The sequence below is a fragment of the Mesocricetus auratus genome, unplaced genomic scaffold (genome assembly GCF_017639785.1).
Source record: "Mesocricetus auratus isolate SY011 unplaced genomic scaffold, BCM_Maur_2.0 Super-Scaffold_100040, whole genome shotgun sequence".
NCBI lineage: Eukaryota > Metazoa > Chordata > Mammalia > Rodentia > Cricetidae > Mesocricetus > Mesocricetus auratus.
Window position 1 is genome coordinate 6,029,451 of NW_024429217.1, and position 25,196 is coordinate 6,054,646.

The window sequence follows — 25,196 nt, forward strand, 5'->3', positions numbered from 1 at the left end:
TCACTCCCTGTCCAATCGGAGTCCTTCTTTTCAACAAATCCCCATTCCCTGTTCTCATGTCTTATTTTGGTGTATTGCCCCTTGAGTTTAAATGGAATTTTTTGTCTAAGCATGAACAGGAGGCTGTCTACTAGAACACGAGTAGCTTACTAGGGACACCCCTACTCTAGCAATCATTAATTGCTAGTAGTTCCTAAGGCAAGGATAGGGCCTTTATGGGCCCCTCATTCATCCATGGTGGAATGTCGAGGGGCGTAATTTTGTTCAGCTAGCCGCAGGAAACTCTTAGGAGCATAGTGTAGGTGGACCCTAAAGTATTTTCCTGGAGGATAGTGTTCCTACCATGAGGTGGTATTACTGCTTTAGAGCAACACTGGTGTCAAAAGGGCGGAACTGATGGGTGGGCCGGGCACTAGGGTTTAGTGGGCATCTGTTTGCTTTAGTTCATCTAGTTTTAACTGGAATACTGGCAATGACAGAGGTTCAGAAGAAGGATGACAAAGTCAAATGCAGAAGAAACAAAGCCCACATTTAAAACAAATGTATTAGGGTCAGAATACAGGGTATAACTCGTGTCCCTTGTAGCCTGGAGCAACTGCGGCTATCCAGACCTGCTCAGGTCCATCATCCTGACTGTGCCAGGGCAGATGGATGGACACTATTTCTTTTTGGCTGCCCTTTTTTCCCATTGGAATCCGCTTCTGGAATTTCTGCAAGCCTAGACATAAAGGACGCTTCTCCTTTTACATGAGTAGAATAAAAACATTTTCCAGCATCTAATTTAAAACACACACACACACACACACACACACACACAAATGATTCCTTGGTTCTGATATTTTTATTTTATATCTGCCATTTGAAACAGAAAAGCCACTCTGAAAAAAATCCGATGATGTTCACCATTGCTCATCAAAAACGTATCCTGTCATGTTCACACATCTGTTATTCTCAGCCCCCAGAGTTAGACTGAATGCTGTCCACTGGGATAAAATGTCTTCTCCACACCAACAGAAAAGAGCAATGCAGAAGTTCTGAGTCAATACACAGAGTTTGAGACATTTACTGTTGTCATAAGATATAGATTTTATTAGATTACACAATTTAATAGAGCTGGAACTTCATTTCGTTTAGAATTTCTTATGGAGAATTAAATGATGTTTCCCCTTTCATCTGGACAAAGAACAAGCAAATATAAAAATGAGAAGAAAAATTGCCAGAGCAGAACTTGTTGTCTGACTTGGTGACTTAGTTTCTGTTCAGCATTAAGAATGTGCCGATGAGTCCTTTAATTGTTTGTACAAATCTTTCCCAGAACATTTTTCCTCTCTTGACACACAAACTACTGTGACAGAAGGTGATAAGCTTGCTGAGAGCCAAGTCATTCTGACAATTATAAAAGTTGGTTTCCTGTGGCTGTGATACAATTTTGTTCAATATAGGTCAACCTATAATTCAAACAGGGTAATGGTGATTTCCTTTTATATCCACCTTCTTTCTCATTTATTTCTGATGTCTAGAAGTGACACAGACTTTGACTTTGTTCATTTTGGTTTTATTTTTTTAAAGAAAATTGTAACCTTATGGATCCTGAAAATAATGAATGGATATAGGGAAAGTCTGCGATGTTAGTGGAGTCAGTCCTGATGCAGAGATACAGGCAAAGTCTGTGATGTTAGTGGTGTTAATCATGATGAATGGATATAGGTGAACTCTGCAATGTTAGGTGTCAATCATGATGAATGGGTGTAGCTAAAGACTGAAGTATTAGTGGTGTCAATAGTGATGGATGGCCTGGGATTTACAGTTGAATACCTACAAGATAACCTGTCATAGTTTTACAGATGCTGGGCAGAGACACTAAGTTACTTCATGTTATCAGGTAAAAAGGTTTCTATTATAGTGATGGAAGCAGTCAATGTGTTTTCACTTCTGGATTGATTCCCCATGCCCTGATTTCCTCAAGGAGACAAAAAAGGATGAGATGGTACCCTTTCCTCCAGAGACGAGTGTAATAGAAAAGTTTTGAGATGAATTTGCCTAATCCTACTTCAATGAGCAAGAATCTTGGCAAGTTTTCTGCTCAGAGGAGGGGCATTCTATCTTGCAACACTGCTTGCTGAAACATCCTTGAAAACACAGTTTGGGTAAAAGATATACCTTGCACCAACATGTGCAGAGACTCTTAGACACATCTATAGATAACTGAATCCTTGGGGAATCTCTTTGAGTTGCTAATTGGTAGGGTTGTTTTACTGGGAGAAGGAGCTGGGATTACTTGCATAATACTTGTGGAAGATCAAACCACACAAAATTCTAGTAGATTGTCTCCAGGCCCCACTCTGCTGAAACTATAGAATGGGTGTCCTTCCAGGTAGAGGCCTGGTGTATCCAGGAACGAAAGGAAACAAAGCAGGGTTTCTGGAGCATAGCAGAAGATGGTCAGGAATGAGCCATGTGTAATCAAGCTGTAAGCTACCTCTTCAGTTTTCCCCTCATAAACCTTGTAAAAGGATTTTTATACAAAATGATTAGAGGTTGTCTATGCTTTACCGAGGCAAATTTACAGACTCACTTTATATTTTGAGAAAAATAGAGTTCTGAATAGGGGATAAGGATAGACACTGGAGACCAGTTAGGGGACCTATTGCTGGAGAACATAGCAGCAGTGGTGCTAATAAGAACCCCAATTTTGTCTGATTAGATTCCAGATATATGCAGGACCACTGGGAAGCTTGTCGTATAGCTATTAGCTGTAGGGAAAAGGAAAAGAGATCAAGACTACTCCAAATCAGAATGTGGTGACCATCTGCCAGATTAAAGCAAGCTGGAGAATAGGGGACAATGGAATCTGAGTACCACTTTGGACATTTAAATTGCAAATGCTTCTTAGATTTCCATATAAACTCAGAGCAGAAGAGTCAGCAAGGCCTGGTGATATGGACTTTCTATTTGAAGTCGAATATTAAATGGATTTTGGAGTCATGAGTCAAAGTAGACTAGACAGGACATCCATCCTGGTACAACAATCCAAATAGTAATGAATAAACTGGCCATTGAATTTGCAGTATGAAAGTCAATAATAATTTTGATCAAGTGCTCAGTGGCATAAAACTTCCTTTATGATAAACTAACATGAAGAAAATTTGGATAGAGAGAATGGAGACAGTAGGACTGTTCAACAGTTTTAAATTTTTTTTGCTGTCTAGACTCTGCTTTCCTCTTTCGTCCAATATGGCCTGTTTAACACATGTGGTGGAGTATCTCCTAACAACGCCAGTAGGTAACAGCTAAACTGATGCTTTCTAACTATGAGCATTTGTATAAAACAGTTAAGCTGAAAGTGTTGATTGTAACAAACAATTATGCAAAATTATTGCTTAAAAATAAGTTCGTTAACTTACAACATAATTAAAACCACAATTTAAGATAGACTTACCAATGTTTTCATGTAATATCAGTATTTTTCCTTGGGTCTTCTGTAGATTTTGTATTAGCATACTAACTTTTTAAAGATCTGTTTCTCACCAACCACACTCAATTGCAACATCTTTGATTTACACAACCAATCTTTTGCTTGTGTAAGATTTTCAATTTTTTGATTGTGTAATAAGAAATTAAAAACTTCCCGAAAGCAGCTCAAGTGCAGGAATTTTCCAGATTTTGATTTTTCCATCTTTTACAGCTCTATCCATCTTAATCAAATACGTTTCATTGTAGCTCTTCCTTGCTATCTTCCTGAAATAAAAAGATGACTTCTCATCTAATCAATGACTCTCATTTTCTATTTATCCCCATATCTAATCAATGACTCTCATTTCCTATTTATCCCCATTAGTAAGTATACGCAGCCTAGAGTGAGAAGTACATAGCCACAGTAAAATGCCAGCGAGTGTGCTCTGTAAATAGGACACCGGCTAACTCAGAGTCACATTGGCAGGGTCACTTATGAGGACTTCTCATATTGATCCCATGGGCTGGGTCTTTAAATCGAGGAACTCAGATACAGAAAAGAAGATAAGGATTTAATTTCTACTGAAAATTTCTGGCTAACTTCTTAAGTTTACATCTTATACATTTGAAAGAAATATGATGTTAATTACCTAAACATAATGAATGCCTTAGAGTAATGATTAAATCTACATTTTTGTTTTCATTTTTTATTGTAAGACAGCACACTCATACATGAGTAAATAAACTATCTGATAGAGGGCTAATACCCAAAATATAAAGAACTCAGAAAAATAGATATCAAGAAAACAAATAATCCAATTAAAAATTAGGGTATAGATAGAATTTTTCAAAAGAGGAAACTCAAATGGCTAAGAAACACTTAAAGAAATGTTCAACACCCTTTGCTGTCAGGGAAGTAGAAATCAAAACTACTTTGAGATTTTGTCTAATTCTTGTCAGAATGGCTAAGATCAATAACAACAAGTGACAGCTCATGCTGACAAGGACATGGAATATGGGGAACACTCATCACTTGCTGGAGGGAGTTCAAACTTGTACAGCCTTTATGGAAATCAGCATGGTGGTTTCTCAGGAAGAGGGGAATAATCTACTTCAAGATTCAGCTATACCATTCTTGAGCTTTTACCCAAAGGACCCTTTATCCTACCACAAGGACATTTGCTCAGCCATGTTCATTGCTGCTGTAGTAATAATAGCCAGAAATTGGAAACAACTTAGATGTCCCTCAACAGTAGAATGGATAAAAAAAATGTGATGCACTTACACAATGGAATATTCCTCATCTTTTAAAAATGAAATCATGAAATATACAGGTAAATGTATAGAACTAGAAAGAAATCATCTTATGGGAGGTTTCCCAGACCCAGAAAGACAAATATGGTATGTGTTTGCTTATATGTGACTATTAGCTGTTAAACTGATAACCAAGCTACAATCCACAGAACCACAGAAGTTAGGTATAGAGTAAAGGATGAGGTGGGACAGATAGACCTAGGCAGGAAAGGGAAACAGAATAGACAGTTATGGATGGATTAGAGGCACTGGAATGTGAGGACCAAGTCAGGAGGGGGAGGGGAGGGGAGAAGAGGAAAGGGAAACAAAGGAGAGAATACAATGAAAGAGATAAAATTAAGGTCAACTTTAAGGATGGCATTGAAACCCAAATGCAGTAGAAACTTCCTAAAACATATTAATATATGAAGGCAATTGAAATGAAATTGTCAAATAATGGGGGAGTCAGAGCCCAGTTGGACATCTCTTCTCACCAAATGAAGTTTCCAGTACTGGGATTGAATTATTTCTAGTTGGGCTGTTGACCAAAGGGGCCCCGTGGGAATTCCCAGATAAACCAGGCTGTTGCAGAGACTATATGTCGCTCCCCACAAACTGATGACAAGTCCCCATCGCTGAAGACAATACCTACACATCTCACTGGACATGGAAAAGTCCAACTAGCGCCTACAGAGAGCCTTCACTCTGACATGCTAGCATCCTCGGTCACTCTGCATGCTACCTACAGAAAAATGTAAATGCCAGCACGTGTCATAAACCTTTGATCTATCCTGGTGTCCTGCCTGCAAATGCTAGTGCATTTGTGGGACAGACTTTATGGAGTAACTGGCGAATGCCTGACCTGAGTTAAGGACCACTCCATGAGATGGTACCTGTACCCAGCACCGTTACAATGACCAAGAACCCGAGGCTGGTTATCCCAGAAACCCAGGATAAAACCAAATGATACTGTTCTAGAAACAAATAAACAACAACAAAAGTAGCAATAAAATGGCTCCTGGTGGCAATGTGCTAAGACCGTAGATCAGTGCACTGCACACCATCCGAGAAGCCTCCTCCTACAGCAGATGAGGAGAAACACAGAGACCCAAGCCAGGCATGATGCAGACCTCAGCCCTAAGTGGGATGTCCTCTATCAACACCACCCCCAAACTCAGGGTATAGAGAACCTTGAAGAAGAGGAAGCAGATAGAATGTAAGAGACTGGGGGGATGGGGGACACCAAGTAAACAAGGCCCTCTAAACCAACATGATCAAAACTCATGTGAACTTACAGAGACTGGGGCATCATGTACAGGGCCTGCTCAGGTCTGCACTAGAATCTCTGTGTGTATATTACGGCCTTCAGTTCAGCGGTTCTATGAGAATGAGTGGGTCTCAGGTTCTTGTGACTTCTCTTGGGCTCTTTTCCTCCTGTTGGATTGTTTTGTCCAATTCTGATGTGTTAGCTTTTGTTTTATCTTATTATATTTATTATTATCCTCTAGAAGCCTGGTTTTTTTTAATGAAGGACAGAAAGGGAGTGAATTCAGCTGGGAGGGGAGATGGAGGGAACTAATAGGGCAAACCATAACCAGGATGCATTAAATGTACATTTACAGTTTAAATAAGTGACATCAAATAAAATCCAGGCAATATTCAAGAGCCTCTTCCTAACCTAACTTTTGTTGGGATCATTTCTTTGTTTTTGTTTACTGGTTACCACTGTGTGTTTATTCTGTGTTTGGACTTCCTGCAAATGCATTGGGCTTCTTGTGTTCTTCCATGCCTTGCTTTTTTTTATATATATATATCTTTTATTTATTTATTTATTTATTTTATTTTCCAGTTTAAATTTAGATAAGAAACAAGGTTGCTTCACAAGTCAGTTCCAGGTCCCTCTCCCTTTCCCTCTCCTCCTGCCGTGCCCTCCCCCCAACCCCTCCCCCCGTTATCCCCTCATTCCCCCAGGGAGGGTGAGGCCCTCCATGGGGGTGTCCATAGTCTGTCATTTCATATAGGGCAGGGCCTAGACCCTTCCCCAAGAGTTCAGGGTGAGAGTGCACCTCACATTATTCTATGGGAGTCCAAAGTCCGTGTGTATACTTGGGATGGGTACTGATCTGCTGCCCAAGGCTCAATAGATTACCTAGGCCTCCTCACTGACACCCAGATTCAGGGGGCCTTGATCAGTCCCATGCTGGATTCCCAGGCATCAGCCTGGGATTCAAGAGTTAACCTTTGTCTGGTCAGCTGTTTCTGGGGGGGTTAAACCAGCCCAGTCTTTATCCCTTTGATCATCAGTCCTCCCTCTCAGTTACTGGCTTTCTTGAGTTCAGCTCAGTACTTAACCAAGGGAGTCTGCCTCTTCTTCGATCAGCCACTAAATGAAGTTTCTGTTTCCCAGACTCTCTGGCCATAGGATTGTAGGCTGGCACTCCCCAGATCTATGTCTAAAATCCATATATGAGAGAGTACATGCCATGATTCTCTTTTTGTGACTGGGTTACCTCACTCAGGATGGTTTCTTCTGGTGTCATCCATTTGCCTGTGAATCTCATGATTCCATTATTTTTTTCTGCTGAATAGTACTCCATTGTGTAGATGTACCACATTTTCTCTATCCACTCTTCGGGTGAGGGACATCTAGGTTGCTTCCAAGTTCTGGCTATTACAAATAACGCTGCTATGAACATAGTGGAACAGACATCTTTGTTGTATGAATGGGAATCTTTTGGATATATGCCTAAGAGTGGAGTTGCTGGGTCTTGTGGTAGGTTTATTCCCATTTTTCTGAGGAATCTCCATACTGATTTCCAAAGTGTCTGAACCAGTTGAATGCCTTGCTTAATGCACTACCATGATAATTTTTGAGATTCACCAAATTTATGTGCTTATTCCTTTTAAAGAGTATGTAGTTTCCCACTGCATAAAGATACCATAATTGATTTATGTGTGTTATTATGATAGGTACTTGTGTTATTTCTAGATTTAGACTACTATAGTCAATTCTGCTGTGGACATTCTTATCTGTATGCCTTGGTGCATGCTATTTTTTAGGTATTATAAAGAACATTGCAAACTATTTAAATTTATTAGAAAGCCAGAGAGCCTGAAGATATAGCACAGTTAATAAAGTCTTTGTTTCATAAGTGTGGGCACTGAGTTTGATCTACAAAGCCCATGTTTAAAAAATGTCTTCTGTGGTGGCATGCTTTTAATTCCAGTGTGGGTAGGAAGAGGCGAGAGGATTCCCAGGCTAACTGTGTAGTCAGTCCTGCCTAACTGATGAGCTCCAGGTCAGTGAGTGACCATATCAAGGGAGAACAACATTCCTGAGGATGACACCAGAGAGTTTGTTGTTGTTGTTGTTTCTATATACATGTGCATAAATGTACATGCAATAAAAATTGATAAAAAATGGTGTTGGGGAGATTGCTCAGTCAGTAAACCACTTGCTTCAGAAGCTTGAAAACCTGAGCCTGATATTGAAACCTGGGTAAGATGCTGGGCACAGTGGTACACGCTTGTAATCCCAGCCATGGTGTGTTAGGAGGCAGAGATAGATAGATCTCTGGAAGCTTTCTGGCCATTTAGACCTATGAGGTGAAGTACCGGGCCTTAGAGAAGGTATCTGAGAAATGAAACCCAAAGTTGTCTTTTGACCTCTGCACAGTTGTGCAAAATGTTCACAGGTACATCTATATCTACCTATGTATTTCTCTCTCTCTCTCTCTCTGTCTCTCTCTCTCTCTCTCTCTCTCTCTCTCTCTCACACACACACACACACACACACACACACAGAGACACACACACACACATACACAAAGTTCATATAACCATGTTTCAAATACCTGAAGGCAATATTTGACTTGGATCTATTGCATGGGACAGAAATAATTAGTATAACCTTACCTTAAAAAGCTTTATTGCACATTCAGGCTACCAAGTGGATATCTAAGTTTGTCAGCTCCTGTACACAGATCTTCACCAGATAATGCTAAACTGAGTTTCAAAGCTGTTTTCCAGTTTATATTCTACCCAGCAGGACCAGACCATCTGCCTTGGCCAACTCCTGCATTAAGCCTGTCTTCTGCATGGTGCTGAAACAGGGCATCCCAAACTGGGTACCTTCGGCAATGGACCCCTCTTACCTTCCACTTCTGGGTGCTACAGATCCAATGCTGAGACATTAGCAGCCTTAGTTTCTCCTCCATGATGTCTTCCCTTTGTAGGTATCTCTAAACTCAAATTTCAATTTCTCTATCTTTTTTAGAGTACCTGCCCTGTTGGGTTAGTAATCTCACCTTCATTTGATGACTTCTCTTAGGATTCTGTTCCATGTAAGGTCATGTTTAGTGACACTGGTTTTACGACTTCAGTGTGTCAATTTTGGGGCTAAGGAACACAACTTGACCCATTATAAATATTTTTTTGTATGTCAATATTTTCAAATCTCACAGAAATATCATGCTATCAAATTGCAGTTTTAACTTTATTTATCAGAGTTTGAGCATGTTTCCTACATGCATGTCCATTTGATAACCTTTAAATAAAACAATGCAGAGCATTGGCAGGGATGGCAAGTTGAGCAGGTTAAGGGCGTTGACCACCTGACGACCTGAACTCTATCTGGGGCACCGAGTCTGGCAAGCTGTCTTTGACAGTCCCACAGGCTCTGTGACACACATGCAAACACAGACACAAATAAAATAATACATACACATACATATGCATGTGCATATAAAAATAAGAATGAAAAAGCTCTGGCTGATCTAACTTTTTACCCCCCCCCCCCAGTACCTGTCCCTGTGCCCCATCTCTGTCTCTGTCTCTGCTTGCTACTTTAATCCTGTCCTCTTTGAACCCTTTTTTTTACATTATGAACTTTGTTATTTGTGTTATGGTTATGGCCTCTAATCCATGTCTTCCTTACTTAAAAACATCCGAGTGTGAGCGTTCATGGGGCAGAGGTGAGGAGGCCTGTGAGTTCGAGGCCAGCCTGATGCAGAGCGAGAATTTTGAGGCAGCAGTGACAGAAAATAAAATACAAATAAGCTCTTAAATGTAGCCCACTGGGTTTCATGAACAGCTTTATGGCTGACTTATTTTGTATCTTGTTAAGTAACTCTTCCTTGCTCGGAGGTATGATTTATTTTCCCTATATTGTTTTGCAGAATCTTGGCGTTTTTTCTTTTCTCATTTAAGTAGTTTTTATTCCTTTTTTTTTTTGGTTTATTTTATGAGGTGTAAAAGTTTGTTTTTTTCAATAAAGAAAACCAATTTTCTTGGCAGTGTTTATTGAAGATTCTACTCTGTATCTGAAGGCCTGTAGCAATACCCTGGCTGTACATGAAATGTGCAGGAGATGCCTCACAGATCACTCTCCTCTGAGGCCTGCTTTGCTGTTCATCCTTCATCGTCCTGTCCCCCCAAAGCTCCATCCTACGTCTCACTGGCAGGAAGGGCCTGACTAACTTGGTCTTTTTATTTTAAGCTTCCCAGTTTCTATCGGCCCATTGGGTTTCCTAGTTTTTAATAGTTTGTTTTATCAGAACAAGTTCCTCTCTATTCCTGGATGGGAAATGACTTCTTTTTAAAGGGCCCCGTTAGAAACTGAATTGTATCAAAAGTTTTCCCACAGCCATCCTAAACTTTTTGTCAACATCTTCTGCTTCCCCAAGGGCACGGTGGGTGCTTTGCATATGCCAGTTTTACAAATGGGTGATATTATCTCCATCTTGTCAATCAAGAAGCTGTGAGTCAAAAAGGCTAAGGAGTAGGCCTAGATTTCCAGAAGCTAAGCGGAGAAGGTGGGATTCAAACTCAGGTCTCTGGGTTAATTAATAATCAATTACATTATATCTGGATTTACTTAATATATTGCTACTGAGAAATCTCTGTGGTCCATTGAAAATGAAAAATGAAAAAAAATTGAAGAGATGTCACAGCAAAAGGAGGAAAATAAAACCTCCATCATCTGCCTAGAACTCACTTTAAGCAGGGAGGCAAAGCTTCTGGTCACAATGTGCTAAGGTTGACTGACCTTTTTATACAATGATGTAGCTACTTCAGGAGATTCCATTGTATGGTTGGTAGAGCATTGTATTGAAAGTTAAAAGCTTCAAGCACATAAACAGATTCAAGAAATCTAGCTTAAAAGAGGTCTGCGTACCCCACAAACACATGCTTCACTTGTTTCGGCTATTATGGACATGTGCGTACATGCAAACACCAACGGGGAAGCTCATTCTGATTCTCTGACTTAAGGGAGTTTCATACTCGAATGTGGAGGTGGTCTTCACAATTGAATGCATTCCTGAGAGGCATTTCATAGAGCAGAATGGTTGAGTGGTGTTCCCAATGTGTCCCTGGAAGCATAGAGCAAACAGACAGACATAAAACCAACTAACATGTAGAGTTCTGAGCAAACATGCTTCATTTCACTTGGAGTAAGATTGACAGGTCAAAGGGTACATGTGCTTTTAACTTCGTAGGAAATTAAAAATGTACTTTCTAAAGTGGATAGACCATTTTGCATCCCACCAGCCTGTGTGAGACCCAGGTAGTCTGCAATCTCATCAGAGTGGCATAGCAAGGACTTTTAATTAACCTCTTCATGACTAATTATGTTGAGGTTCTTTCAATGTATGTGTGGGGTCATTTGAATATTTATTTATTTGTTTTGGGGGATTTATTTTTATTTATGTGTATGCGTGTTGGCCTGCACACAGGTTTGTGCACCACATGTGTGTTGTATGTCCGTGGACGCCAGCAGAGAGTGTCAGATCCCCTAGAACTGGAGACAGTTGCGACCCACCGTGTGCTGGGAATCAAACTTGGGTCCTCTGGAAGAGTCACCCCTGTGTATTTATCTTGAATCGTATCCTCTATATTATGCGAAGGAAGCTCATCACTGAGTAAATGCTTTGTATATATTTTCTCTGCGGTGGTTTGTTTAGCTGTTTTTGTTTTTCGTCCTTCATGTTTGTCAAAGAGCATAGGGGTCTAATATTGTTTTGATTCAGGGTCTCACTATAGCCCATGGTGTGCTTCAGCTGGCAGAGACTGGCCTCTCTCTGTCTCCTGAGTACTGGGACTCAAGAAGTACACCTCCACGCTTGGCTAGAAGGTTCTAATTTTAATGAACAAAACATCAGTTTTGAAAGGATTCATAGTTTTCAAATCTAATCAAAATCTTTGTTTAGCCAAAGATCACAAAATTATGTCATGGTTTCCTCCAAAGTTTTATTTCTTACGTTGAAGTCTCAAGATTTTTAACGTCTTCATGCTTACTTTTCATTTTTCTTTTTCATCATTTTTAATGGCTTAATATATAAAATTCATTAGCCATAAGAATAGTGTATATATGAACTTAAAGACATTTAAAATTTCTTACTTGTCCTTTACAGTGATAAAATTGGTTTGTCATCTTTAGTTAATGCTCTTTTACTTCTAGATTTCTTTTATGTGTCATCCAGGAATGCATCTCTTATTTTAGTTTCATAATACAGGCTTTCAGGTTTCAGATAATCTTCACTTATTTATTTATGATTACACATATTAATAATTATTCATGTTATTTCAATTTTCATTTTAGGAAAAGCATGACACCAGTTTATTTGCTTTCTGAGTATCATGTAGGTTTGGCTGCTGTCTTTAGCAGTGACCAGCAACCTGTGGAACTGATCAGTTACACAGGATAGGCATGAAAGCCACATCTGCACAAACAAGAAGTGTGTTTAGATTCCTTCAAGCGAACCACCATTGTCTTGTCACCTGAAGGTTTACATTCTCCTCCCTGGACCCAAGGAACCCAAAGATATACTCTGGTCTATGTCTAGCTGCTAAATTCTTGTTCTTGAATGAGATATGAGCAAGAGGGCTTCCTCTTGGATAGCTGCTAAATTCTTGTTCTTATGTGAGATACAAGCAAGACAGCTTCCTGATACCTTGCTGTCCTGGACTGAGTGCTTGTTTAGAAAATAATGATTAGGTCTGCACACAGCAATACCTGGAAAATGGACACGTTTTTAAAGTCTCTCCCCATTGTGAAGCAGCATTCTGTAATTCTGCAAAACAGCCTATATTCACACCAGTGGAGCAGAATTCTCTAGTTCTACAGAGCAGCCCCATTCACACTACTTTGCCTTGCTTTTGGATGAGCCTACATAAGAGAAATGATTTTAAAGCATCATGTGCATCGGGGGGCTGTGCTGATGGATAAAGATCACTCAGTGCACACTCAAGCTTTTATCCAGGCTACTTAATTCATTTAATAACACTATCGCATCTTTCAGTTCCCTTAGGAGAGTGCTCTGAGGGCAGGCCTCTCGTCACCAGGATGCTGCCTCGGCGTTTCAGACACTGCTTCCTCTATGTCTCCATCCTTCCTGGATAATAGAGGCTGTGCATGCATCATCCTGTGGTCATCTGCAGTAGTAAGTCTCAGGCAGAGGACTCCCTCAATCTCTTCTGTTCATCCTAAGCTCTTATTGCAGCCGGGGACCTTTTCCAGCCTTGGTCATGTCTAGTACTGAGAGTACATAAGTGCTCCATTCCTTAGAAAAGGTACTTGCTACTCCTTATTTTCAGCCAAGTTCAGCCCACTGTTAAAAGGAGGAAAGTGACACCCGTCCGTCGCTAGTACTCCTGCTGACAGAAATGACTGTGTACTCGTCATTGAATTTCCCAGAATACATTACTTCAGGGAATCATTAATATTTAATAATTCTAGATGCCAAGTGGTTTATAATGTCTTTTAAGAGAAATTATGTCTTTGTGTATATAAGAACTTTGTAGTCCGTAGGCTGGCAAGATGGCTCAGTAAGTTAAAACACTTGCTGCCAAGCCTGAAGACCTGAGTTCGATCCCCAGGATTTCCTTGGCACAAAGAGAAAACCAACTACCGCAAGATGTCCTCTGACCTCTACGTGAGTGCCACGAAACATGTGCACCCATTCACACACATGCATACACAATAAATAAAACCAATAATTAAAAATAGAACTCCACAGTTAGTCAAAATTGTATGAGTCAAAGAATATTTACTGGCATGATTAATTATGAGTTAATGATATAGCAATAATAAGAGGATATTTACACTTTGTCTGTTAAATGTGTGCCAAGAGTAAGACTAAATAGCAATAGTAGCTTCTAGAATATCTACATTTTAAAGATAAAATTTAACAAATATTTCATAGTAAGATTGTAAAGGGAAACCTTTTCCTTGCTAGCTGCTTTGGTTTATCCCCCGCCAGTCACCTGGGCTCTGCCGCTTTGTAGTCCCCAAATAAACACACAAGACGCTGTATTAATTATGAAGCTGTTGGCCTTGCTTGTCTCTTACTGGCTAGCTCTGCTTTAAGTAATTACCCCATAATTGTTAGTCTAAGTATGTCTCTTACCGGAGAGGTTTCCGGGCTTCCTACCCCAATGGCATTACATCTCGACTCTCTTGTGTTTCTCCTTCCCAGAGTCCTCCTGGACTCCTAGTCCCTCCTATCTAGATTCCCCATTGGCCAGACAGTACTTTATTGACAAATGCACAGGACTTCCCCAACATAAGATCATATGCCATTTAACAGTACTGAGGTTCCTTTTGCAGCCCACATGCAGTAGACATATTTCCATGTCAGTGTCTTTTATCCTTTCCATCACATGTACTTTAAGATAATAAAGAATATACAAATTTAAAACATTCATGCATAGGATTATCCATTGACTAAAGATACAGACAGACAGACAAATACATAATGAACTCTCTTACATTTCAGAAATTTGAATGAAACAAAAGAAAACATAACAGCAGCAATTATTTAATTATTTTGTTAAAATTCCTTTTGGAAAATAAATAATTCCATGTAGTTTATCAATGAATTAAAAAATGAATACATTGCTCTTTTAGCCCAAACAAAATGCCTGTGAAAAGAACTAAATCTATTATATCATCTCTTTTTTTTTCTGTTTTTATGAGACAGGGTTTCTCTGTATTGTTTTGGAGGCTGTTGGTCCAGCCTGGCCTCGAACTCACAGAGATCTGCCTGCCTCTGCCTCCTGAGTGCTGGGATTAAAGGCGTGCGCCACCACTGCCTGGCTAAATCATCTCTTGACATTCAGGATATTCTGGAAATTTGGGGACAGAACAATGGCTCATCTGCTAATTGTACATGCTGTTCTTGTGGAAGTCTTGGGTTTGATCCCCAGCTTCCTCAAGAGGCTTCTCACAACCACCTTTAACTCCAGCTCCAGAGGATGTAGCCCTCTCTTCTGTCCTGTGTGGGCACTTGCATTCATGTGCAAACACCCACACTTGGACACACACATACACATTGTTTGTTTTTTTTAATCCTAAAAGGGATATTCTGAAATTTATACAAAGAACAATATAACTTGAAAATAACACATCCCCCAAACTAGCTTGGTCAAAATGACTTTGCATTTTAATGGGGGAAAGAACAACTTTAACTCACTGAAGCTTACCTTTTTGAAAATCTAAAAATGTATATTGCATATGAGGTTCATGGGCAAAAATGATGTCATGTTTAGTTACTGTTCAATGTTCAAGGCAATTTCAGAGTTGCCCTGACTCCATGTGTGCGGCTGCCTTACTGCGGCCTGAAACACTTTGCCTGTAGTTGCCTACCACTTCTGTTTCTTAAAATCTAAAATTTCCTTATAGGTATTTATTGGATGTTGAACATATCTTCCTATTCCTCCAATTTTCTATTTTTCTCCCCTCTCTTTCACACTAATCCCCTTTGTTCTCATGAACAATTTCATTTCTATTTTCATTTAATACATAGATAGAGCCACTAGCTAGGAAAAAACATATGATGCTATTCTTCCTGAGAGTGGCTTAATTAGCTTAATATGATCTCCAGTTGCACTAATTTTTCCATAAATTACATAACTGAATTATTCCTTATGACCGTTTTCTATTATATTTATATGTATACATATATATGCAATATATATCCATCTATTTATATGTCACTTTCTTTATCTGTTCCTCTATATTTAGACCATATCTTAGCTGTTGTGATGTGAAAATATTTCTGTGGTGTGCTGACTTTAGAGCTCTTCAGATACCCCAGGAATGGGATAGATGGACGGTGTATCATTCTGTATCAAGAAAAATATTTTCTTTAAAAAGTAATGTAGGAAATTCATAACATAATGACAAAGGTGTGTGGACCTTATAATGCTGACATTTATAGTAACCATCTCACCCATCTTTCCTGTCACTTGTAGACAAATAATTATTAGTACCTCTATATACATGTGTATCATGTAGGTGGCCAGTATTTTGAAAAATGGACGATCTTGAAATAGCCAGCCTTGAAACTGAAGTTCCTGTAGAACTTTAGAATTGCGTTGTAGTGTTATGGTGTATTTCCATGTTGGCTTAGTGACCATAGGAGGCTTGACAGAGGATGAAGTTCCTGTCTTTCCTTAGCTTGGGAAATTCACCACGACAGTCCTGCAGTGACCAGTTGGTAACAGGGACACTATTGTGGGGATAGAGCATGAATGAGGGACCAAGAGTGCTGCTTAACCAAGCCGACATGGGCAAGCCCATTCCTGAGTAACCTCAAGTTCATTTTGTTGGGGACAGGGCTTTTCCTTTAAGATAAATGCTTCTCAAGTTGGCAGCGATTACAGTTACATAACCACAACAGATACAAGGCCAGAGGAGTAGCAGAGAGACATGCTTTGCCCAGTTGTTAGAGGAAGGAGTAGAACTTTTCACAGAATGACAATATCCATTCTTGATTAGTTTTGTGGTCATAGAAAAATTTAGTCATCTTTGTTTCCTACACGAACTTCCCTTAAGTGGTCATTATCAGTATAGCAGACTATGTGGGTGGCTTTTGGATACATTTTTACAGTCACTGAATTGCTTAATATTTGTGGTATCTTTCTATTCTGCTTCACCCAATAACAACCATCTGTGAAATAAATTGTTATCTAACTTAAGGGAAAATAGAGATTTTTTCTCTCTCTTTTAAAGCTCTCTGCTGAGGATAGATAGCTGTTGGGCTCACAAAGTTAGACTCCAGCTTCTAATAGAGTCTGCTGTTGGTTCTTTTTTTTAACTCTCACTGCAACTGATATAAAACATTTTACAAGAAAGACAGAAAGCATAGAAAGTTCTTGTAGCTGGTGATGGTGCTGTCTGCTTGGTTCATTATGCAATGCATTTTAGAAACGGTGCAGGAGAGAAACTCCAGGGGAGGGTGCTCGCTGCAGAACATGGAGACTGAGGGCGAGCACACTTCCCAGGAATTGTAATCCCATCCTTCTATCCAATCCCCATCTCACCCCTCCATCTCTCTGTCACCCTGCTGGCCTTTCTCTCCACTCTGACCAAGAAAAAAACATAAGGAACAAAGAAGAAAAAGCAAACACAAAAACCAACTGAGCATACTTGGTTCATATAAAATCACTTTCAGGGAGAATAGGTGATCCTAAGTTCGGAAAAGATTCTAACAGGTGCCCTGGTAGACTATCACATGAATTATAAAGAGGTAATTAAAAAGTGTGTATGATACAAGTGAGCCTTCTTCAAAAGGCATAGCACCTGGGTTAAAAAGGACATAGTGACTGTTTAAGTGCCCTTTTGCTTTTAGGCAGAGAAAGAACAAAGATGGGAAGGCGGCACAGGTGTCGTCCTGAAAAATGGCAGACAATTCATTCTGTGTCAGCTTGCCTGAGCTGCAGGGCTGCCAAGTGTCTGACTGAGTTCGTGGCTGAGTGGGGCTGTGAGGGCGTCTCTAGAGAACATTTTCACTGGTGGACTGAGGAATGAAGGTCTCCCCCAGGGTGAGCCTGCATCATCACACCGCCAGTGGAGAGTTCAAAACAGGAAGGCACACAGAGAGACACCCTGAAAACCCCACATTCTGCTTTCTGGGGCCTTTGGACTCAGACTTGAAGGACACTGTCAGTTTCTCTGTGCGCAGATTGTGGGCTTTCTCAGCCCACAAAAGTGACAGGTAATTTCTGTACAGTAAATCTGCTTGGTTCTGTTTCTCTGGGTCATTTTAACACATACGGCAGACAAACAAACAATGAGAAGGCATGCAAATGCCCCTTCCACCATTGGAACTGCTCAGAGGTCAAGGGAGCGCTTGGACTTTGCAGTATTGACAGAAGAGGGTGCCATTGAACTGGGAATCTTGCCCCTCGCAGAAAGGTGGCGGGGGAATGGGTACGGTTCCCAACTGCCCAGCCTTCGTCAAGCATGGTGCCATCATTCAATCATTCTTCTCACCTCTAGTCATCCAACGAGTCTGCAAAAGTTTTACTTTGTGTTTCTTAAAGGGCTGACGTGTGTTGTCCGTATGCACTTTGATGATAGATCGGCTCAATATATTCATTTTAAGTTGAGCTCTTCTGTGAGTGAGATGGCTCAACACATGGGAGAGTTAGCCATGCATATCTGCAATCCGTGGTCCATCCCTACAGCCCCATAAAGGCGGAAGAAGAGAAGCGACCCCGTTCTGTGATCTCGGCACGCATGCTCACTCCCACACCCATCATGCACACACACACACACACACACACACACACACACACACACCATACAAGCTGAAAACATTTAAATTGAATTCATTATTTTGCTAAGCTTTTCTTCTCTCCTTTCCTTTTTAATGGTGCTGGAGATTTAACACTGGGGCTTGAGTGTGGTAGACAAGGCCCCCTTGTCTTATATCCGTAGTCCCGTGGCACTTTAATTGAAGTCTTATTTTTGTGTTTTTGAGTCTTTTCTGTATTCTGTCTGTATGTCTTTCACCAGGTGTATTACTTGCATACATTTTCTCCCAGACCCTGGATTAGCTCCTGAATCTCTTAGTGTCTCTCACAAACCATGTCATCTATGTCTTGTCTAAAAACTCCTTGCTAGTACACATTATTAAATGCGTAGGGTTAAAGTGGTCCATAGTCTATTACAGTTTTCAACATATAGAGATTCTCTCTGTATTAACATTAACGCTCTCATTTTTGGTGTTTGGTGTAATTTGTGTTTTCTGGGGTTTTGTTTCTTTCTAATCATGCTAGAAGAAATGTACAAACGAATTTACCCTTTCAAAGAACTCTGTAAAAATTTTTACATTGAACCTGAACCTCATGTTTCCTTTTGGGCATCAATCCACATGACATTCATGCATGTGCTCACCCATTCAGCGGAACTGGTCATGAATATATCAGGTGTGGAGGTGTATTCCATGCAATGGGAATGTATTTTTAAGGGAGAGGACATGTTGCTTCAAAAACAGGAGACTGAAGAAGGAAAATGACCCTTCCTCCCTCCCTCCCTCCCTCCCTCCCTTCCTCCCTCCTTCACTCCCTCCGTCCCTTCCTCCCTTCTTTTCTTCCATCTATCCACCTATCCTCCTTTTTTGTTGAAATGGAAAGAAACATCTGGCTGACCTACTTGCCTAAGTGTTCCATAACATTCCAGGAGCAAAGGAAACAGCGTCTTCCAAATACAACAGGAGTGACGCACACATGAACTCACAGAGACCGTAACATCGTACACAAGATCAGCAAAGGTTCAAGCCAGACAACATTTGAGCACTGAGAAGAGGAGGTGGACACATTTCCCTAGTAACTAAGAAGCTATTTGCAATCAGTACCTGATGGGAAAGGGAAAGTCGGCTTTCTGCAAAGGAGTGACATTGGGTATATTAACCACACTTCAGACAGCCCATGCCCTAGAACAGTTGCTCATGGTCAGTGTGCGCGAGCATACGTGGGTGCGTGCGCACGTGTGTGTGTGTGTGTGTGTGTGTGTGTGTGTGTATGCGAGTGACATTGGGTATATCAACCACACTTCAGACAGCCCATGCCCCAGAACAGTTGGTCATGGTCAGTGTGTGCGAGCATGCGTGGGTGCGTGCGCACGTGTGTGTGTGTGTGTGTGTGTGTGTGTGTGTGTGTATGCGAGTGACATTGGGTATATCAACCACACTTCAGACAGCCCATGCCCCAGAACAGTTGGTCATGGTCAGTGTGTGCAAGCATGCGTGGGTGCGTGCGCACGTGTGTGTGTGTGTGTGTGTGTGTGTGTGTACTTTTTGTTTTTGTTTTTTGTCTTTTTTGTTGTTTATTTCTTTGGGGAGAGGGAGAGAGAGATGGATAGATATAAACAGACAGAAAGACAGAGGTAGAGACACACAGAGAGTAACAAAAACATGGAGGAGGAGCTGGGAGGAGATGGCAAGACCTGGGTGGGAGATTCTGATCAAAGTATGTTGTATGAATAAAAAGTAAATAAAAATTTAAAGCTAAGGAAAATTTGACAGGCCAACAAATCAACTAACAAAACCCATGCCTATCCTACTAGCAGGCATACTTGTGTTTTATGTCACTGTTTTAGCCTTAGCTTAAGGCTGAGGACCACCAGCTCAGCCAGCCTTGTGGCCTAAGACAACTCTGCTTTTATCTGACTGCAATGTAAGTGGAGGCCATTAATATTAACTAAAGGATTATCTGGGGAAATATGTTGTTCAGATTTGATATTTGACATAAGAAAATGCCTCCTAATATGGTGAGAAATGAATTTACTTTAAAAAATAAAACAGTTGCTTTTGGAGAGCGGCACTTCAAAATCTAGTAAGTCAGCAGCTCTGGGTCATAAGCATCGATTCCACACAGACATGCTACTTTGGGCCCCGGATTTCTCATGTGCAACTTTCCCTTCTAATTAAAGTTTCCCCTCTAGGAAAATGCAAGACAGATATTTGACAAGGTTGGAAACATTCAAGTCTCGTGCTGGCACTTAGGTCTGTGACTCCCCATGACCGTGACTCCATGTCCACAGGGCTCTTACGTGTCTGGTGGGTAAAGAAGTGATGTGGGGTGTTCTCATTGCATGCAAACACTGAGTGACTGGCACCGCGTGACCAGCGCCATTAATAAAGGATGCCAGAGAGGAAACAGGAACCTTCGGCAGAGTTCGGATTGACTATGCCTACCCCAGGCTTCTTTTTTTTCATCGTATGACCTCTTTGGTCTGTGTTGGTTTGTAAGTTTTATTTTTAACAGGTATGTGTAAATGTACGCCACATATGTGTGGGTGCTCTGGAGGCCAAAAGGGGGTGTTAGATCTCCTGAAACTGTAGTTACAGACAGTCGGGAGTCAGGCCATCCAGTGTGGGAGTTAGGAAGCTAACTCGCGTCCTCAATAAGAGCAGCAAATGCTCTTAACCCATGAGCCACCTCTCCAGCCCCTTGACTGTAATTTTTAAAGCCAGGTCTGCAAAACAAAACACTGACTTATGACGAAAGCTGTGTTAGTACAACCAGCCAATGGCTGCAAAGCAACCAGGTATGTTGCTAAGAATGAAATACAACATCTTCATTAATTCAACATTCAGGGGTCAAAGTGCTACTTAAAATGAGATTGGCAAGGTGACTCAATATGTATAGTTCTGAGACCTCTCTAAAGTAAAGGGGAAAGGGAAACACACCATTGAGCTAGCAAAGCCACAGCTTGGCGCAAGACAAAGACAAATACAGTTGACTACATCTTACATGCATAAACCAGTAATTGGGAGGGACTCGTACAAAACACTGCTTGTTGTTCATGAAGTGACTGTCTTCATTAAATCCATATTACGCTAGAGCTGTGAGTGAAATTTTCCAAATAAACACACACACTTCAGACATATCCCATCACTTCTATGAGAGGAACATTGTAGTTCTCATTTTCAGAAAGCCAGACAGTCAACAAATGGTAAAGTCTAACCAAATCCATGCCTGCTCACTCTAGCATCTGTGCTTCTAGTTGTCAGAGTTTGGAATGTTTGAGGAAAATATGAGCATAGAATGAGGAAATTAAAGCAAAGAATAAAAATTTCTTGCCCAACAGAGCTGCATCAGTTAGTAAAGTGCTTGTTGTGTGTGCTAGTCAGGATCCTACAGAGAAACAGAGCTTACAGGATGAATCATATATATATATATATATATATATATATTTGTATATGGGGAATTTCTTAGAAAAATCTACAGACTGCAGTTCAGATAATCCAAAATGTCTGGTGGTGAATGGAAAGCCCAAGAATCCAGTACTTTCTCAGTCCATGAGGCTGGATGTCTCAGTGGGTCTTCAGTGCATGCTGGGATCCTGAAGACATAGGCTGTAATGGCGCTGAAAGGACGGACTTGGTAACAAGGTGAGAGCAAGCTTCCTTCTTCCGGGTTTTTACATAGGCTTCCAGTACAAGATGTGGTCCAGATTAGAGGTGGATTTTCCCACTTCACACAATCCGGATTAAAGGTGTGTCTTCTGCCTCAAGATTCAGATAAAGGCATGTCTTTTCCCCAGTTCAAAAAATCCGGGTTAGCAGTGGCACTTCCTACTTCGACTTAAGCAAATATCCCTCCAGTTGGGGGTTTAGTTAATTCAGACGTAATCAAGTTGCCAACCAAGAACAGCCACCGCTGAGAAAGCATGAGGAGCAGACTCAGCTCTCCAGCTCCCACGTAAATGGAGGGCATGGGATCTAGAGGGTGGCAGAGAGAGCACAGAGGCTCATGGACCAGCCAGACTGGAAGAATCAGGGAGCTTCAGGCTCAGTGAGACACCTTGTTTCCAAAGAATCAGGTGAAGAAGTGACTGAACAAGACAGCTGCCACGAGTCTCTGGCCTCCACAGCCTCCATGGACCAGTATAGCGCCCACACATGTGCTTAGACATGCACACAACACACACACACACACACACACACGCACACACACGCACACACACACACATACACACACACATACACACAATGCCTTGAGTCTTACATCATGATATTAAGAATAGCATAAGGACAAATTCATAGACAATGGATTGATTTTGTAATCCCCTGGGGTTTATTTACTGTTCATAATGCTTTTTAAAACTCAACCTTCCATGTCTAGGACATTAGAGATGTGCATTACAGAAAGATCTTAGTTGTTTCAAGGAGGTGCATAAAGATTTGCACATTTAGTCTGTGACAAATGTAGAACTGGCATTCAAAGACCTGTGATCCAAAACCTAGTGTGTGCTCAATGAGGTTGCACCCTTCCGATGAGTGAAGTCTTAGGCGGGTAGTGATTTCGTGTGCAAGCAAGCAAACATGGCTGTAGTGTGCAGTAAGCCCTCTCCCTCCTCCTGTAACAAATGATCATCATGCAAAGATACCTGGAAGACTCAGTTTCTTGATAGTTCACAGCTTGTATCACTTAAAATGGAGTTCTCAAACAGCTGACCTGAACAAGGGGGAGCTCTTGGACCCCAGACTGATGGCTGAGAGGCCAGCATGGGACTGATCCAGACCCCCTGAATGTGGGTGTCAGTGCGGAGGCCTAGGCAATCTATGGGGCTTTGGGTAGTAGATCAGTATTTATCCCTGGCACACAAATAGTCTTTGGGTGCCCATTCCACAATGAGGGATGCTGTCTCAATCTGGACTCTTGCTGGAGGGCCTGGGCCCTCCCTGGAACGAAATGACAGACTCTAGAGATTCCCCATGAAGGGCCTTACCCTCCCTAGGGAATGGAATGGGGATTGGGTGGGGGGCTGGGACGGCCGGTGGGGGGGGGCAGGTGTGGAGGGGAGGGAGAGGGAGCTGGGACTGACATGGGAAGCAAGCTTGCTTCTAATTTAATTATATAATAAAATGTGTTTCAAAAAACAAAGGCGTAAGTAAGACAAATTCCTTAATCTAATCAAGTTTGCTGTTAGTTGTGCATTAGCAGTATAAAAGCTAATATATACTATATGGTCTTGCAACAGTTTTAAAGCCTCTGTATAACTGATAATAAAATGCATGACATTTTTGTTTTTAATAGATTTTTAAAATTATAATTTTAAGTTTAACACCTAGATCTTTGTACAGTTGACTTTTTGACATAGCAAGGCCAAAAATAACTTTCTGAAAACTTTTTCTTCTGTACAAGTGGAAAGGGCATTTTTCACATATAAGTGGGCTATTGTTTTCAAAAGAACTTTATCATTGTGCAATTAACAATAACTAACCCTTAATTATGGTGACAGTTCCTTATTAATGTGTGTGCAATTAATCTAACAGCTCTTACACTGTAACACAGTTGAATGATCCCCACACAGCCCATCATCCAGATCATTGATAGGTCTATTAACAATGAGACTGATAAAGTATTACTTGTTTTAAAAAATAAGATTATCTAAGGAAAAAAAACAGAAAATTATTTGGTGTGGCCATCTTACATGCTTATGTCTCATATAAAATGCTAATTCCCTTAGCAGTGGTATAATGCGAAGTTACATCCTACTGTTGGTGTATGTAAGCTCTGGTACACAGATGTTGTTTTGTTGTCCCAGCACTACAGTGAGATAAAGAAATAAAAACTTAAATTCATAAAAAATGGAGCTCTCTCAAGGAGCAGGATCACTATATCACAGTGGAGCTATGCTTGGCGTTGCGTTTTTTGTTTGTTTGTTTGTTTGTTTTTGAGAAATAATTACTAATTGCACCAGCAAACATGTTGTGTTTACTCTGCATCTCGCCACAGTCTTTTTCTTTTTAATTGTAAGTGTTCGGACTAGAGTGAGGCAAAGAATTCTAGTTGTGCTTTAGGTATGAATTTCTCTGATGCTGGTGATGCTAAGCATTTTCTTTAAGTATGTATTGCCTTCTTCGCAAATATCTGTTCACATTATTTGTCTGACACTGGACTTGAACAGTCACGATTAAGAGTCTTTGAAGTCAACAGTAGATGATGCAGAGTTCCTTTAGGCTGAATCCCACAAATCATCAACTTCATAGTAACCGTGAATGTAGGGCGAGCCCGCATCCCGTTTCTTGTGTTAAGTTACATGAGGCTCAGCGGCTGATTCAGTAAACTGAAGGGCCAGGATGCCATGCTCTCACTGCTGTTTTGCCTGACTCCTCCAAGTGGCACCAAGTGTAGATCCCAGAGAATGAGAGCTTGGTTAAAGTGAGTGCTTGAGTGGTTTCCAGCGTAGGAATCGGAATTTCAAAAGCCCCAAGTGACTCAGAGCTTGTGGGGCTGGATATTTAGTACCCGAGTTCTGAAACTCAGATTCCCCAAATCACAATCCTGAGCTTTCGGGGTAGCCAAACAGTCCCAATTCTACTTTAAAGTTTAAGTCGTAGGTGCTGAGCTGTGAGGGTCAACTGATGTTAGTCATCTAACCCAGGTCCCAAACCTGCAGTTAAACAGAGCCTGGAGTCAGATTTATTCTTGAAGCAGGGAACTCTGGTTCCTGAATGAAGGAAAAATGTCATATGGCAAGGGCTTTTCTGATATATTTATTTGTTTGTTTGTTTGTTTATTTATTTATTTTTGTTGTTGTTGTTGTTTTCTAGTGATCTGTCTGCCCTGCTAGCTCTCCTTCTTCCTTAGGTTCAGTAATATTTCCTCTAAGGTTTACCCTGACCCATGGGCTGTTCCCAAATCTGCCTGAT

General features: G+C 40.8%; 1 protein-coding gene across 1 annotated transcript in view; it reads left to right on the plus strand.

The window, feature by feature from the left end:
• Window positions 1-25,196, plus strand: part of Trpc6 (transient receptor potential cation channel subfamily C member 6) — an 89,845-nt gene that overhangs the window by 19,727 nt on the left and 44,922 nt on the right. The gene's annotated exons all lie outside the window — the stretch shown is intronic.